The following is a 13,719-nucleotide window of genomic DNA, read 5'->3' as shown; positions in this document are numbered from 1 at the left end:
CCTCTCCTTGGACTCTGTCTTTACTTCTCGTTGTCTTGGTAAAGCAGCCATCATAATCGAAGACCTCACCCACCCGGGACATTCTCTCTTCTCTCCTCTTCCATTGGTTAGAAAATAAAGGAGCCTGAAGGGAAGTACCACCAGACTTAAGGACAGCTTCTACCCCACTACGATAAGACTATTGAACAGTTCCCTTATACAATGAGATGGACTATGATCTCACGATCTACCTTGTTGCGACCTCGCACCTTATTGCACTGCACTTTCTCTGTAGCTGTGACACTTTACTCTGTACTGTTATTGTTTTTTTTACTTGTACTACATCAATTTACTCTGTACTGACTCAATGTAACACGCTCAGCTACTGACCTTTCATAGACATCAAATTTAGAGAATTCCAACGATCAATTACGCAGTCCCTGAGGAAATTCATTTGTGTCCTGTGACAAATGATTCTTCAGATGCTGGGATCTGGAGCAACACATACAAAATGCTGGATGAACTCAGGAGGTCAGGTAGAATCTATGGATAGAAATAAAAAGTCGACGTTTCGGTCAAGAACATTCATCTAGACTGGAAAGGAAGAGGACAGAAGCCCGAAACCAGATTATACATCTATACTCTCCATTGTTACCCCACGTATCTGCACTAATTCCAGATACCTCTGTGCTTTGCCCGTTCAAGTATCAGTTCAGATTTTGCTGCTGTTCCTTCTTCACCACCTTCTCTGGCAGTTCATTCCAGATACTAACTTGAATTTGTGTGACATCTTTACCCGCCAGTTTCCGTTAAGTTCATCTCCTCTTTCTTTAAACCTATGTCCTCCATTTCAGGCGCCCCTCTAATGAGAAACATACTCTGGCTATCTACAGTCTGTATCCCTTTCACAATTTTCTTCTTCTCTATCATGTCACCACCCAATCTAATTTGCCCCATGGAAAACAGACCCAAACATTTCAATATCTCCTTAAAACTCAACGCCTACAATCCAGGCCCCATTCTTGCGAAACTTGTTCTGCACCCACTTCAGCCTAATTACACGTTCCTTGTAGTGTGGCGATCAGAATTGCACCCAATACTCTGAATGCGGCTTAAATAATATTTGTAAGATGACGATTTAATGTTTGTATTCAGTGGCTCGTCCGATGATGGAAAGCATGCCATATGCCTTTTTCTCCACTCTCTCGACGTGAGTTGCCACTGACAGGGAACTATGTCGGTGCCCCAAGATCTCTCTGTTCAGCAACACTCCGCAAGGCCATGTCGTTCACTGTCTGTTCCCTTCCGTTGATAAACCTCCCGTAATAGATCGCTTCGCACTTATCTGAATAAATTTTCATATTCCATTCCTTTGTCTACTTTACCAGTTGATCAATATCATGCTGTAGGCTAGACAACGCTCTTTACCGTCCACTGTATCATTAATTATGGTGTCAGCACACTATACCACTAAATACGGTGTCATATTCAGTTTTACTGATCATGGTACGTACATTCTGATCTAAATGGATATCGATGATAAACTACAAAGGACCCATCACCAAACCCCGTGACACACAACGCACCACAGGGCTCCAATATGAAAACAAACTTCAACTACCTCCCTGTCCTTCCTACTACTAAGCTGAGTGTGTATCTAATTCGATATCTCACCTGGATTCCATGTGTTGTAAACTTCTGACCAGCCCATCGCGCGGAACAATGCTAAATGGACTTTAACTAAGGTCTACTAATCTTCCCTCGCCAATCATCTTGGCAGTCTATGAGAAAAAAACCCAACCAAATTTATAAGACACGATTTCCCACGTACAAAATTACTAACCATCCCGAAACGGTCCTTACATTTCTAAATGAGGGTAGATCCCGTCTCTCAAAATCCCCTCCAGTAACTTTCCCAACATAGATATGAGTACCACAAGCCTGTCGTATCCAGGCTCTTCTGCCACTCTTAAGCAAAAATACACAGAGGTAGCTATCCTCCAGTTACCTGATACGTTATCTGTGCTTAACAAATTTATAAATATCTCTGCCAGGACCTCATCAATTCCGTTTCCTTGCTTCTGATGTAATCCTAGGATACAACCAGTCTAGCCCCACGCATTTATTCACATATATGCGTTTCAGGACCTCTGAAGCATCTCCCGTTGTAACGTTGATGTGATCCAGTATATATTTGTTACCCTCTCCCAATCTCACTCACATCAAAGTCTTCCTCCACGTTAAACACGGACCAAAAGTATTAATTTGAGATCATGTTCATTTCCCGTGGTTCCACGCAAAGATTACCGGGCTGTTCCTAAAAGAGACATACTCGATGCTTTGCTGCCCTTCTACTCCTAGTAACTTCTAGAATCCTTCAGGGTCAATATCCAAATGTCACAACCGAGAGAAGCTCCAGGAACCAAGTCATCCTCCCCACTGCTACTGAGAATGTTGCCAACATAAATATTGATATTCCTATCTCGTCACTTTTCTGCTCTACAATCAATAAATTTAGGTTTTGAATGGCCAAGATGAGCATACTCTGTCTCGGCAGTTGGTCCTTACACCTTTCCTTTGGTTTCGCTCTGAACACATCTGGAGTGGGGAAAATACTGAAGGCCTTCCTCATATGTCTGAATTAGTTTTCCTGGATTTAAAAAGAAGGGGGGACTCAAACAATATGATTTGTAGTGTCCGTTTCGCTCACTCATACCGCAGTTCGGGGGTTCCATATATTCATTGCACAAATGTTGATTGAGCAGAGGAAATGCGATAAAAATATAATATAAATACCAGCACTTCAGATATTATAACATAAGCTATTACAAGAAATATTTAATATAATATGATGCAAAATATAACCTTGAGAAAATATGACTTTTGAATTTAAATTACCTTTCAGAGCTTTAGCTCTAAACTCTTATTACAAATTCAGCTCAATTTCGAATTAGTTCAACCTCTGACTGCAGGTGATAATCCCCGTCTATTTCCTTGGAAGTTGCCCTTTAAATGTACTCGACTATGTAGTTCTATGTGAATCTGCGTGATTTTTTAACACAATTTGAGCTGGCGATCACATGAAGGAATCTATCACCATGTGTATTGGAATCAGTCATCTCCGCAGCTCATTGTAAATATCCAAGATTACCCTGAACCTTTATTACTAACAACACAAACAATCAAATTCTCGACACTATGAGTGTTGCAATCTCAGGTTTTCAGTCAGAGATCTGGTGTTAGCCCTTCGTCACAATTTCAGGATTGCACAGTTATAATGGGATTACATTTCAAGTGCAAACTAAATAACAATATTTTCCATATCTTTCTTTGCTGTGAGAGCCAGAGCTAACTATGTTAATAGTTACTGGCGAACTGCCATTTTGTAAACAATCAGTTCTTCACGCATGACAGGATTTTGATTGGTGAAAGTCTCCATATTTATTTCCACTTTACAGTGTTGTTGAATCGATTACAAACCTATAGACTTGACAAGTAATCATTTCCAAAAACAAGCTACAAGAATGAATCTCAAATTTTTGCATGTAATTTGTTATTGTGCAATGAATTTCATTTTGTAGAATGTGTCCAGAGAAGATTAATTTCATTGTATCTTTCCTCTCGGGGTTGTGCGTTTTCAGAACGGCATCAGTTTTCCAATTGCACTCTGGAATGTAAAGATTTCATCAACTTCTGGGTCTTAGGGCAAAAACACAGTGACCTTTAATGCACAGACGTTCCAAACTCAGAGAGGAGGTATACATTTTGTCACAACTTTCCTGTGGATACGGCTAAATCTTTTACCTTCCCAAACTCATCTTCAAGTGCTCTATTTAACCGAAGAAAATCGTACTGATTCCAATCAAAACTGAATCATACGAACACAGATGAAGCAGTAATCTCCATCTTTCTCAACCTCCAGTTCCAGTTCTTCCTCTTCATTAAGTTCCTTCCGTTGATTCCTCATGGAATTAAAATCGTTATCCATCCTAGATCAAACAAACTTGAACGTTTTCCCAGCTGCTTGATCTTTTTGGTGTGTTTTATATCATTATCTCAGAATCGACAGTGTGATATGATGATGAAGAAATCATAACTTTTAAATCTTACTTCTGTCAAGTAAATATCCATTGTTAATTGTCTGGTTCCAATTCCTGGCAGGTCCCATAAGTAAACATTGGGAAGGGTGTGAGTAGATATCCATTTGGCTCCATCGTAGTTTCAGTGGTACCAACTTCAGCTGCTACCTCATCGTCGCTCCGAAGGCCACTCAAAGTGTTGATGAAGTTGGATTTCCCTGCACCTGTTTCTCCAATGACTGTAATGTTAAGGTCTGTGCTGCCCAGCTCAGTTATCTTCATTTTTCTTAAACATTTAGCCTTTCTCTCACCATCGGTTTAATTCATTGATACTTTCTTCTGAGAATAATGCAATATTTACAAACCGATTCGCCTGTTCACAGAAGAAGTTAACTAATGATTTGCAGTGGAATAAAATAACCTGCATTAATCTCCAAGGTATCTTCACACACACACACACACACACACACACACACACACACACACACACACACACACACACACACACACACACACACACACACACACACACACACACACACACACACACACACACACACCTTCTATAATAATGGTGTGATTGATATCCTGTTGCTTTTATGTAGCAAAAATTGACAGCGAGTCTATGTATCTATGTACAATGAGTTCTCGTAATGAACAAAGATATTAGTTAATTGGTATTTAATCCTTGCTTTAACTGAGATCGCTTTATCTAGATCTCGAAGTCAGCAACAAGTTACTTTCCTCTACCAAATCAAGGGTTCCCTGAATTCACCCATTTTATACCATGAAAGCAACAGTCAGCTTGAAAGGCATGGCCAAAATCGATGCTACAGATGCTGTGATTGGATTATTGGAGTGAATGACCGACAGAAACCAGGAATGCCTGGTTGATGGGGTTCTCCAGCTGGTTTGATGGACTTATAAATGGAGAGGTGAACAGAGTTACTTTAATAGCTGAACATCAAGTGCAGTCCTGGTGCGGAGGAGTAATTGATATAGTTTGATTTTAAGGAAGATGATGGACATACATTGGGGAATGTCATTGATGGAATTGCACAGAGAAGCATATATTCAATGTTACGTATGTCTTCTTTCCATGTCGAAAGGAAATATAAGAAACAAAATAGGAGACGTATTAAACTAGATGATTATGTTGTGGCAGAAGAGGTTAGAAAGGTTCAACATACGGTGATACCTGGCCAACTTGCACATGGTACCTTGCATTCTTGATTTCTCTCTGTTGCTTCCAGGACCATGTTAATATCCACGTTTTTCAGTATTTTCTCCTCATTCCGAGGAGAGGTCATAGATTCAGAGATCTCCGTTGTCTTCTGTTTCATGAGGTTTTGCTTCAAGAGTCAAACGGGGAGCATGGTGATGGTTTCTTCCTTCGAGATTGGTTGTTGGAAACTTTAATCTGGATAGGAATGTACAAAGGTATCTGGGAAACATATGCAGAATTAGTACACATTCCATAGAACCATAGAACCATAGAACAGTACAGCAAAATATATGCTCTTCGGCCCACAACGTTGTACCGACCTTTAAACCTCACCTAAGTCTATCTAAGCACTTGATCCCACATATCCCCCTATTTTAAATTCCTCCATATGCTAATCTAACAATCTCTTGAATTTGACCAATGTACCTGCCTCCACCACCACCCCGGGCAGCGCATTCCATAGCCCAACCACTCTCTGGGTGAAAAAAAAACTCCCTCTGATATCTCCCTTGAACTTCCCACCCATTACTATAAAGCCATGCCCTCTTGTATTGAGAATTGGTGCCCTGGGAAAGAGGCGTTGGCAGTCTACTCTATCTATTCTTCTTAATATTTTGTATACCTCTGTCATGTCTCCCCCATCCTCCTTCTATCCAAAGAGAAAACCCTAGCTTCCTCAGTCTCTCCTCATAATCCATATTCTCCAAACGAGGCAGCATCCTGGTAAATCTCTTCTGCACCCTTTCAAACGCTTCGACATCCTTCCTATAATGAGACGACTAGAACTGGACATAGTACTCCAAGTGTGGTCGAACCAAAGTTTTGTAGAGATGCATCATTACCTATTGGCTCTGAAACTCGATCCCACGACTTAAGAATGCTAACATCCGTACACTTTCTTAACTTCCATATCCACCTGTGAGGCAACTTTTAGTGATCTGTGGATATGAACCCCCAGATTCCACTGCTCCTCCACAATACCCAGAATCCTGCCATTAACTTTGTTCTCCGCCTTGGAGTTTGTCTTTCCAAAGTATAACACCTCATACTTCTCCGGATTGAACTCCATCTGCCAATTCTCAGCACAGCTCTGCATCCCATCAATATGCCTCTGCAATCCTCGACAGTCCTCCACACTATCCACAACACTATCGGCCTTTGTGTCGTCTGCAAACTTGCCAACCCACCCTTCTACCCCCTCATCCAAGTCATTAATAAAAACCCCGAAGAGTAGAGGTCCTAGAACTGATCCTTCTGGGACACTGCTAGTCACAGCCCTCAACTCTGAATGCACTCCCTCCACCACAACCCTCTGATTTCTACATGCAAACCTATTTTAAATCAAAACTGCCAAGTTTCCCTGGATCCCATGCCCTCTGACATTCTGAAGAAGCCTACCATGTGGAACCTTGTCAAATGCCTTACTAAAATCCATGCGCTACCCTCATCAATCTGCCTGGTCAGCTCCTCAAAGAATCCTATCAGGCTTGTGAGACATAATCTTCCCTTCACAAAGTCATGCTGGCTGTCCCTAATCAGACTATGATTCTACAAATGCTCGTCGATCCTATCTGTAAGAATCCTTTCCAACAGCTTTCCCACCGCAGACGTTAAGGCTCACTGGTCTATAATTCCCTGGAAAATCCCTACTACCTTTTTTGAATACGGGGAGAACATTTGCTACCCTCCAATCCTCCGGTACAATGACCGTGGACAAAGAGGACTCAAATCCTAGCCAACAGTTCAGCAATCTCCTCCCTCGCCTCACGGAACAGCCTGGCGAATATTCCGTCAGGCTGCCGAGATTTATCTGTCCTAATATTTTCTAACAGCTCCAACACATCCTCTCTCTTGATATCCAACTTTAACCTTACCAACACTGTTCTCAGCATCATCGAGGGCCCCCTCCTGGGTGAATACTGAAGAAAAGTATTCATTGAGGTTCTCACCCACTTCCACAGCTTCCAGACACATCTTTCCACCTTTGGCTCTAATTGGTCCTACCTTTACTCTCGTCATCTGTCTGCTCTTACCAAAAGTGAAAAAATCTTTGGGATTTTCCTTAACCCTACTGGCCAAGGCCTTTTCATGTCCCCTTCTTGCTCTCCTCAGCCCCTTCTTAAATTCCTTCCTTACTACCCTGTATTCCGCAAGAGCCCTATCTGGTCCTTGCTGCCTACACCTTATGTATGCCGCCTTCTTCCTCCTAACTAGATTTTCCACCTCTCTTGTCACCCATGGTTCCTTCGCCATGCCATTCTTTCTCTGCCTCACCGGGACAAATTTATCCCTAACATCCTGCAAGAGATCCCTGAATAACGACCACATCTCCATAGTACATTTCCCTTCAAAAATGTCGTCCCAATTCACACTCGCAAATTCTAGCCTTATAGTCTCATAATTTGCCTTTTCCCAATTAAATATCTTCCTGTCCTCTTTGCTCCTATCCTTGTCCCTGACAATTCTGAAGGTTAGGGACATTCACGTAGACAGCCTGCAATAAGAATAAGAAGGACCATGCTTCCTCGGGTTTCTTGCAGGGAAGAATTACTTGGAGTGCAATGAAGGACAAGGGGAGCTAACGAAAAAGAAAGAGTGCCTCTATGAAATTCCACAAGATAATAACTTGCGTCTCAGTCAGCACCTTAAAGTGAAGCGGATGAACCCCTTGTGCTGCAATGTGTCACCTCGGTGAAGGAATCGCCCCCTGAAAATAATATGGCACAGACGGAATTTTGTGCTGAAACTCCCAGTGGCTGTCAGGATGTTGTTCCATTTGCAGGCTAAGTGCGTTTGAGGGAAATTGTAAGTAAAATCCGGCAAACACAGATTTGGTAAATATTTACTTTGTCTTCGCACGAGACGATAAAATTCCAAAGATACATTCAAATGTAACATTGCCAACGGGAGAAACTCCTTTAAAACTTAAAAAAATATTTCTCTTTCTGCCTGGTAATCGTTGCCCATAACATTGCACAGAATAAAACGTAGAACAGTATAGCACAACAACAGGCCCTTTTGCCCATCATGTATGCACTGACCATGATGCAATTTATACTAACCACAACTGCTTCCACATGACTCACACCCCTCTGTGCTGGAACGATGTCTTCTGTTCAGTACAACTGCTTGAGCATAATTATGATCCCAATACTAATGAAAACTGTAAAATCTACCGTGACTACACTCCAGAAGTAAAGTTATCCAAACTTCAGTAGTTGAGCAGCAGTATGCAGTTATCAGTTTCATTTGCACATTTGGACTAAAGACCTGAATTTCAAGTGCAGTCAGATTGACTCCCCTTGACATCAACACAGTTTTGACCGTGTGTGCCCAACTGAACCCAATAGCCATCAGAGTGGAAATACTCAAGTGGTCGGAGTCATATCTTACATAAACGGAGATGCAGGTGGTTGCTTGGCCAATCATACTACTGTAGTATATCACTGCTGTATTTTTCAGCGGTCAGTAGATTAGGACCTACTGATACTAGCTGCTTCTTCAGTGACCCACATACTCCTGAAAACCAGTGGCATTCCCATTGCAGAATGGCCAATCATCGTCGGCATATAAAAGTCACCATTGATCAGAAGCTCAACAGAAGAAGCCAAACAAGCAAAACAGCATTGCATGGCTCACAGAGTTCCTTCACTCAGACATGACAATGAAACTGTGAGTCAAGCTAAACCGAATTTTAGATATTGGCTGACATTTGGCCTGGTCCTCCTTAGGTGGAGAGAGTCGGTAGATTCCTGCATTACTGTAACGCTTTTGGCATGTTTAAGAATGTTTCATTAGTTCACCTCACTTTCTTTGATTCTTAACGTCATGAATATCCCCTGATGACGATGGATTTATATCTGACTAATTTCTGATCAAAAGCTGTCACAGAATATGAATTTTCGTTATTAGCGAAGGTAATGATTCATCATAAATCAAGTAGTAATGAAGAAGAGATGTTGTGGAGGAAAGGCTGACATTTTTTTCCCAGGTGGCATTGTTTCTGCCTGTTGGTCTCGACAGTCTGGCCGTGAGTTAACAACCAGGAGGTACGAATTCACGTCTGACCTTAACGAAGGACATATGCGGATTTAATGCACTCAGATATTACACGTTTACAGTCTGATTTACCAATGCCTAATGAGTATTCGGCAGGAGGGAACTGCGGCCTTACGAATGTCATAATGCACTCAATAATACACAAACAGGATTAAGAAAAAAGCCCACAAGTTGCCTGCTTCAGGCAGCTTCAACCACATTGATGAATTCTACTGTTTTCTTAGAATTGCGGAAGTAATTATATACCCGATTGATATGAAATCGAAACAATTGGGAATGAATCACCCACGGACTAATTATTTCTGCTTGTCTTCCGACTACTGTCGTCTGGTCAACCACCTGAGTGCAGTCAATCTGCTGGAAGCTGCTGTTCTGAGCTGGAAGAGACTGTGTACCGACCCTGATGATTTCAGGTCGCCCCAAGACTGGATGGCCTTTGCCTGAATGCATGATTGGTCATCAGTGGCAGCAAACGTTGATCGGTGGCTCACCAGAAAAAGTTATGATGATCATAGAGAAGAGGGGTAATAAATGTTGTCATCATGACAGAAAGTAGCGGATTCGAAGACTATGTACCCACTGCTTCTCCTACCATTGGCACGTCCTTCTCGTCTTTCGAAACGGACTTTGCTGGACTGGCTGGTCAGCATCAAATCTCGCTAACACTGTAATCCAGCGTTACAATAGCACCATTATCAGCTGGTAGAACATAGCTCGTTTTGAATGGGGGAAACCCGAGCTTCCATTGCCATATTAATGTTTTGCGTGGTTCTGTGCTGCGGTGGAAACCGAGACATTGACAACACGCAGTTGTCAGGCAGTGTTAATTTGGGGCAGGTCAGTGCTTCTGCCCTGGAAAACTCGGAGTCCAGACACGTGCAAAACCCTGTGAAAGGATGGAGTGAGAAGCTAAACATTGACAATATACAAAAATGTTTCGGACAGTACTGACACAGCCCCAAACATCCCACTGTGCCTCATCAACTATCTTCACCAAGCATTATAGAGATATGCGCAAGCACAACCAGACTTCAATTCCCTAAAGATATTTTAATGTTCTATCGTTTCATTTGTATTGTTTATCCCCCCTCATATTGCGAAATTGTGCCACTTCAAATTCCTTTGAAATTAATCTACTCCTATGCAATTGCCCTATGAACGTATCACAAAATTAGCACAACACTTTCCCTTTCTCCACTTCTGATACATGCCATCGACCTGAAAGTTTGACTCCCAATGCTGCCTCAACTTGAACGTGTTTCTAGTATTCGCCATTATTATTTGATCCAATGATATAGCCTGCACGCGTTATTTATCGATTTAAAATCGGTTGGCTTAACAGCTGCCATTAATTTCTCCTCTATCCTATTAAATATCTGTGGCCAGCAGACGCAACACAAGTTGCATTTTGTCCATCCCTTGTCAAACTGTCGTTATTTCCACATGAGTCTGGAATGGCAACGGCTGTTTGCAGAACTCCCTATTTCCGGCTTCTTGCTGGTACAATTTTTTGCGTGTCAGTGTTGTTGTGATGTATATCTTGCAGAGTTAACATTTGGCTGAGTGTGTCCCTGAATCTTCAGGTGAAAGCAACCAGCATCTATCTTTTTTGTTGTTTTCCTTTCCATCCGATTTCTGCAATGGGTTTGCTACTTAGCTGTCTTTGCCATCGACTTATACTGTTTTTCAGCACCATCACAAGTTGCACAATGTTAAATTGTGAGAGATGATCCTTGACCATTGGTGAAATTTAATACTTTTTAATTGAATTTCCAAATGAGTTATTGACTGTTTTTACAATATTTTTCATGTATTAACTTTATTCTGAGTCAAGTTAATGTTTCTGTGATTAAGCAATCCATATCGTTCAATGTGCACATGTCTCCCACGATCAGAGAAAGGTCGAGAGAATCGAACTGGGAGCTATAATTTTTTTCCTGTTACGGTAATATTACCTTGTATGTTCCCCAACACTCGCACGTTGCGTTGCACAGACTTCAACAGTGTAAACCAATTTTCCAGCGACACAACAGACGGCCATATTATTTCTCTCCTGATGCTTCCAGACTCTGTAACTTCAGAACAGAGCTTTTTCCCTGATATGGTGATCTTACCGGGGAATGACATTCCAGTGCTTCATTCCTGATGTTTTTGCACGACACAATCACAATGAAGCCTACACGCAATATCATCATGCATTGTTGCAGAACACAGGCACACCTGGCCCGAGAGCCCTCTCCGATGTATGAAAGTATCCCTAGCACATTCTCCAGGGTGGTTCCCTGAATTAGGTTTTGGAGCAGGGTGCTGAACATAGTGGAACAGTGCACTGATTAAGCTATTGAACAAACAATCCCACTTTGACATCTTGTGATTTCAATAATTAGATAAATCTGGATTTTTTTTTACATCAAAGCAGTTGTTTCAATGATGGCATCACTGAAACTGCCGTATTGTTGACAAATTCCCAGATGATAGTTACTTAATTGACAGTCACAACTAATTAATTATATTCAGATGCTAACTGCTGGAGATGAACCTGTCCGGGGTTGGATGTGGCTAGTTCTTCTCCTAGTCAGAGACTTTAGTTTTTCTTCTGCACTCGTTGGTCATCGAAGTAATTTCCGGTGGTCATCTAATGACCCGTTCATGTACATTTAATTGGAAACATTCTATATATTCCTTTGACATAATAACCAAATGATTGACTACAGGTTGACTGCTTTTCTACAGATACAATATGCTTATATGATAATTTGAAATTCCTGGTGGTTTCCATAATTCCATTTGCCACCCGAGTCGCAGTTATCATGTTTAGACTTGTACAATTACCGGACTGTTCCTGGTACAAGGTATCTCAAAATTCTATGTGTTTCTCGATATCAGAGACAATGGGAGGAAATGTTCACAGCCTGGTAAAGCTGTCTCAGGTGGAAATTTACTGCAGCTACGTTTCTACACTGACATTGACAAATTGTCCAAATGTCTGGGTCGCCACTTCGTATCATCCCTTCAGCTTCATGCTGACCAAGTCCATCTTGTTGTTTTCAATTCTTCCACATACATTTTATTTTCTCCTCAACTGTCTGAAGAACACTCCCCCCCCCGCCCCCTCCCACGCCGTGTCCATGATCAGTGTTTTTTATGGATCACCCAAGTCATCAAGGTAAGGAAATCTGAATGCAAATGCTGAGTAATAATTAAAGGAATTCAAGGAATCAGACTTTGTTCAGCTCTCTGCAAAATCTTTTGCAGCTGTTCTAAAGTTCAAGACGCAGAGATACAATGACATTTATGTTCCTGAATAGACCAAATAAGAATTGGCAAAGGCTTCAGTATTTGGTTAATAGTGTATGCTTGTTCTTCAGCAATGTTTCAGCAAAATATTAGAAATTCCCTTTAATAACAAACCAAACAATATTAGGTCAACACATCCCAGTGTTGATGCATCTAGTTGAACTCTGACATTACATTAGCAATTTCATATCGATGCCCAGTACCAGACTCTAGAAACAAACATTTTATTCAGAGATCTGTTAATGGATGTGATTACTAGATAGATGGACGGGATATTAACGTGTAAACAAAGCGTCTTTGAAGAAATACAAAATACCCACTGACTTATAGAGTCCGATGAAGCCCTGGACATTGCCATTCAAATCGTAAAACTCGCTTTGGCTGGTTTTACAAATTTGGAGGCCAAGCATTGGGAACACACAGGCGTCATGCGAAAGCACCAGAAACAGCTACCCTCACAAGCTACCCAACCTCCCGTCCTGTAGTTTAGAACATGAGTTATAGCTAGGTCTTGACTCGGGAGGAGTTGGGAAGATTTATACAACTATAGCAGAATCATTGCTGAATCATAACCAAACTTCACTGTTTCGGACGTTATTAAGGATGGAAGATCATTGATAAAGCATGCAAGTGTTGGTGGACCTAGAATACTGCCTTGAAGTGCATCAGCAATGATATCCTGATCTAGTATGATTGACCAGTGCCAGCCTCAAACGGCTTCCGTTGTGTGGCATATGATAACAGCCTGTCCGTTTATGCCTTGCCGGGATAAATAGTTCCTTAATGCAATGCATTCACACGTATATCACTTGTATAATTCAACATTTTGGTCAATGTATTAATAGGTGATACACTGCCAGCTCATAATCCAGAACTATAGACATCTCTGCCGAGTAGTACGATTATTTTTATTATTCTGGCATCAAATAGACAATGTTGAAATCGCCCAAATATGTCATTTATGCAAAAATTAGAACAGTTATATACTCATTGAACAAAACCGAATCAAGTTACGCATGCGGGAGCATCAACAACGCGATCAAAGGTTCTGTAAAAGTGCTGATATTCAGCATTTAGTCA

Source organism: Pristis pectinata, chromosome 8, assembly GCF_009764475.1.
Source record: "Pristis pectinata isolate sPriPec2 chromosome 8, sPriPec2.1.pri, whole genome shotgun sequence".
In the NCBI taxonomy this organism is placed as follows: domain Eukaryota; kingdom Metazoa; phylum Chordata; class Chondrichthyes; order Rhinopristiformes; family Pristidae; genus Pristis; species Pristis pectinata.
The sequence above is the reverse complement of the archived record's forward strand: the minus strand, read 5'-3'. Positions refer to the sequence as shown.